Source organism: Chrysochloris asiatica, unplaced genomic scaffold (assembly GCF_000296735.1).
Source record: "Chrysochloris asiatica unplaced genomic scaffold, ChrAsi1.0 scaffold00029, whole genome shotgun sequence".
NCBI lineage: Eukaryota > Metazoa > Chordata > Mammalia > Afrosoricida > Chrysochloridae > Chrysochloris > Chrysochloris asiatica.
The window spans coordinates 19,711,708-19,716,650 of record NW_006408547.1 but is presented as its reverse complement, the minus strand read 5'-3'; the positions used below and the strand labels follow the sequence as shown (position 1 = coordinate 19,716,650).

Genomic DNA, 4,943 nt, shown 5'->3' with positions numbered 1-4,943 from the left:
CTGCTAGTTGTAAAAGATTGTTGTTACTTAGGTGTCCACGAGACATTTTTAACTCACAACGACCACCATGTGACCACGGAGAAGTTCTCCAAACCACTTATAATCTTTAGGGGAGCAGATTGCCAATTCTTTTCCCAGTGCAACTGCTGGATAGGATCGAAACACTAACCTGTCAGTTAGCTTAATGTTTCCTGAAACGCTGGTATGGAGACCTTCTGGTTTTTACAATGGGTCTTCAGTGTTAGCTGAATATTTCATTCTCTTTCTTCAAGGATCCTAGGGCACTTAACAAGTCAGCAAATCCCACGGATGTTGTATTGACCATTGCCTCCACATCGTCCAGCCATGATTCTACAACCCTACTTCCTTTACAACTACTCCTCATTGCAGTGCAACCGTGGAGGAGAGTCTTGGTAACTGAGTGCTGCAGAATGCTAGGGATTATCACACCTCGGTACCAGCAATGCAATCTGTACATGGCTGGTGAGCGATGTAAGTCCAGATTCAATCACCATGTGTCTACTTTCCAATGTCACTTCCAATACCAACTGACTTCCTTTGAGCTCTCCCCAAAGGAGACCCCGACACCGTGCGTTCATAGCTAACTTGGGAGGTGAGCACAAGAAACACATTGCAGGAAGCGGGGAAAACAGGGCAGGAAGAAGAGCAAAAAAAAAAGGGAACTGTGGAGTGGATTAGCATTATAGGCACCCAGGGTTCACAAATGCTCATGAATCTACCTGAAAATACCTCACTAGGGGGAGGGAGGGAGCGTGGTGGCTCCATAGGGTAAGCACCGGACTATAAACCACAAGGTTCGTGGTTCAGGCTCACTAGCCACTCCTCAGAAGAAAGGTGAAGCTTTCTGTTTTCACAAAGATTCAAAGCCTCTGAACCCACATACAGGGTCACTGTGAGTAGAACAGACTCTACTGCGCTTCATAACAACAACAGGGAAGGAACTATCTTTTACATAACATCAAGTGACCCATGATACCTGATGTTCTCTGTTACTATAGTTCTCAGATTGCTCATTGGTTCCTGGTGCCGTCACTCTAATCTGCCAGCCGTCTCATGTGTTTGTTTCTGCAGCTGTTAGTAATTGACTCACCCTCGTAATTTTCCATTTAATAAATGGTATCTTTCCTTTTTCGGCTTATAATCAGACACATATTTCCCTTATGAAAATGTGATACCATGCCACTATGTTCCCACAATATGCTCCATTTTCATTCTGCTCACGGTCGCCCCAATTTGATGAGACTTTTAGAATACAGGTATGTATCACTTACAGCAAGACACAGGCTGTGAAATAGGACGATATGTGATTTGGTCTTTGTGCGCGCTTCATGTTCTCTGTGTGTGTATACATATATATGTGACACACATGTATCAAAGTAAGCCCTGATTGGTTAATACCTGGAACCTTAGAATTTGCAAACTTGCTTGTGCAATTGGCTGTCTCTGGATAACCTGGTCAGAATCAAGCCCAGAGGGACGGAGCAGAGCGACCACAACTCAACATCTCCCTGCAAGCACTGACCTGCAGTGGTGGTACCCACAGGAGCCATGGTACTGTGGATTGAGGGCTTTAAGCTATGCCACCGCAGCAAACCAACAGCCTTATAAAGCCCTTCCAATCAAGCCTGTCCTCGCTGCTCCACAGTGCATATAGTCTGATGTCACCTGAAAGGATGTCATATGGGGTATATTGTACTTTACAGAGTGCTGGTATCTTAGTGGGTTGCACATTGGGCTACGAACTCCAAGGTCAGCAGTTTGAATCTCCTAGTAGCTCTGTGGGGTTTGGGAGATTGGGAGGGTAGGGGTGGAAGAGGCTTCCATAAAGATTGACAGCCTCAGAAATCCTATGCAGGATTGCTATGAGTTGGAACCAACTCCACCGCACACAACTACCACCACGTGAACTTTCAGCCCTTCCCTCTCTCTCAGCAACCCTCCCCTCCACATTCCCAGATAGACCTTTGGCGTGTTTGACATTCCTTTTTTTTTTTTTTACATCTCCAGCTCCTACATTTTGCAGTCTGTTTCATTCTTTTGGTTCTAGACTATTATTAGAATCTCCTTTGGAGTATAGCCCTTCTTTCTCAAGTCTTTATTTAGCAAGTATATTACACATTCTCCAGCTGTGTAACATAATAATTTAGATCTTTTTTGTCTCTCTCTCTCTCTCTATCATAAGGAACCTTGGTAGGGTAGTGAACTATGAGTTGGGCTGCTAATGTCAAATTCAGCAGTTTGAATCCACCAAATGCTCTGAAGAACGCTTTCTGCTCCTGCAAAGAAATCCTATACTAGGTGACCATAGGTCAAACTGACTCCAAGGCACACAATCCCCACTGTCTTTCTCTCATATGTGTATAAAATGCCACACACATATACATAGATAAGTAAGTAGATGAGGGACCTTCAAAAAGTTCATGGAAAGAAGGAATGAAAATATTATAGAATTTTTCCACGAACTTTTTGAAGCCCCTCATCTATACAGCTGTATAAGCATTGCTCCCTCTTTTTCTCTTCATACATCCTAATGCCTCTGTCCTCGTCTGTGTGTTGTTTGTGTCATTCCCCAGATATCTATCATAGATACAGCATATGGGTTATAAAGTATTTATAAAGAGGTCCTGGTGTGATGCTGTGGGATAAGCAAGGGACTACAAAGTCGGTTTGAACCAGTAGTGCAAATCCACCAGCTGCTCCTTGGAAACCCTATACAGGGTGTCTATGGGTCAGAACCGCCTTGACAGCACGTAGCAACAAACAACAAATGCTTATAAAGGGGAGTGTGGTGGTTCTGTAGGGTAAGCAGTGAATTGGGAACAACAACAAACAAAAAATGCTTACAAAGGGGACTGTGGCGGTTCTGTAGGGTAAGCACTGAATTGGGAACAACAAAGTCCGCGGCTCTAGCCCTCCAGCTGCTCTGCAGGAAAAGATGAGGTTTTCTGCTCCCGCAAAGATTAGCCTCGGAAACCCTGCGCAGGGTCGCTGTATGTAGAACTGACTCGGTGGCACTTAAAAATGAAAAATAAAAATGTATACAAAATGTTATCATCCTAATTGGTGAATGCCGTTTTAGCTGAGTAGAGGATTACAGGGATGCAGTTCTTTTGTTCTCAGGGCATGTTACTCCATTGTCTTCTACATTCTGTTGTTCCAGATGAGACATCTTATGCTGTTGTGAGTCTTTTAGCCTTTTTAGATAATTTGTTCTTTTGGTCTAGAAACATGTAATGTTGTCTCTTTATTGTGAGAGTTTAAGATTTTCTTCAGAGTATGATCAGTGAGCTGTATGTGTCTATGTGTTTTTCATCATTCCTGCCTGAAACTGAACTTGAGTCTTTTCAAACTCCTGATGTACATTTCTCTTTAGTTCAGTACAATCTTCTGTCATTTATGTATTTAATTCCTAGTCTCCATCTCTTCTTTTTTATAGCATCCTAGAACTTCTATTACTTTCTGTCAATTCTTCTTCTTTTTTTTTTTTAAATCACATAAGGACGCATTTATTTGAGGTTTAACATGAAATCATACAAATAAAATTTGTATAAACACAAATCCACATCGAGTCAAAACACAGATAGCAAAGGACAAAGTGAAAACAAAGAAAACTAAGTGGTGGCTATATACAATTGGACACAACTGGGTCTTATATACTAAAAAGTGTTTTACAAAAAGTCATCTTAGATTAATGGAAGACCAACCCTCAATGTTCTCCTGCCAAGATGGGTTACTTTAGCATCTCCTCCTTCGTATGGCTGGTAGTTGTTTTGGCAATTGCCACCCCCTTGAGATGACTTGCCACACGTACTCTGTTGGCCACTGTAGTCTACGTCTCCCTGTGCACATCCATAGTTTTCAGAGTTCTTCCCAGTATAACCACATCCGCCATTACCACTAGAGTTTTGATCACCACCACAGGCACTGTTGTCATTTCCATATCCGAGATCGTAATAGTTATGAAATTCTTGTTTCCAGTTCGGGCCCTGACCTCGTCCACGACCCCTAGTACTACCTCTCCCACCAGCTGCAGCACCCTTTCCCCCTTTCTGTTGGTGTTGCTGCCTATCTACCTCTTTGGGCTGTGCACCTTTGAGTTCACACTTCCCAGAACCAATTTGATGATATCTGCTTTCTAACAATCTCTTTACTGGCTCTTCATCTGTATATGTGATTAAACCAAATCCTCATCTTTGATTTGTTTTTGTATCCATAGGAAGTTCAATGTTTTCAATCTCTCTGATTATGCCGAAGTATTCTTTCATTTGTTCTTCAGAAGTATCTGGACTCAATCCATCCACAAAAAACTTTTTTGGGGGGTTCCTTCCCTTTTAAAGCTTTGGCTTTTCTGGGGTCTATTCATCTGCCATCCAGTTTGTGTTCTTTCAGTTCCAAAACCTTATCAACACTAGCAGCATCTTCAAAAAGCACAAATCCAAATTCTCTTGATTGTTCTGGGATGGGATCTGTTTTAATTGTGTCATCTACAACCTCTCCAAATAGAGACAAATACTCAGTCACATCTTTCTTGCTTTTATCCCAGCTCAAACCTCCAATAAACATTTTACCGTCATCCTGCTGATTCTTGCTCGTGTTTATCTTGGGTCCCTCTGTGAATTCCTCTGTGTTGCTGTACTCATTCATGTCCTTCGTGAGGTGGAGCGGTTGGTGGGGGATGGTGGGGGGGATTGGGGGGATTAGGATGGTGGTGCGCTGACCGTGTCGCGGCAGTAGCAGTGACAGAACATTGTATGACCGTCAGTTCTTCTTCATCTGTTTTCTATGTAACATATTTCTGTCTCTCATCATTTTCATCTCTTTATGTTTTTTACTCTATGCTTTGAGATGTATCTTTAATTAATATTCTAGTTGAATAATTTGGACGTACTTCTCCTCTAACTCATCATTTTATTTTTTAGCTT

At 42.2% G+C, this 4,943-nt stretch overlaps 1 pseudogene; it reads right to left on the bottom strand.

Annotated features, from left to right (window-relative positions):
- Positions 1 to 4,665, bottom strand: part of LOC102830679 — a 26,147-nt pseudogene extending 21,482 nt beyond the window's left edge.
- Between the last annotated feature and the right edge of the window lie 278 nt (positions 4,666 to 4,943).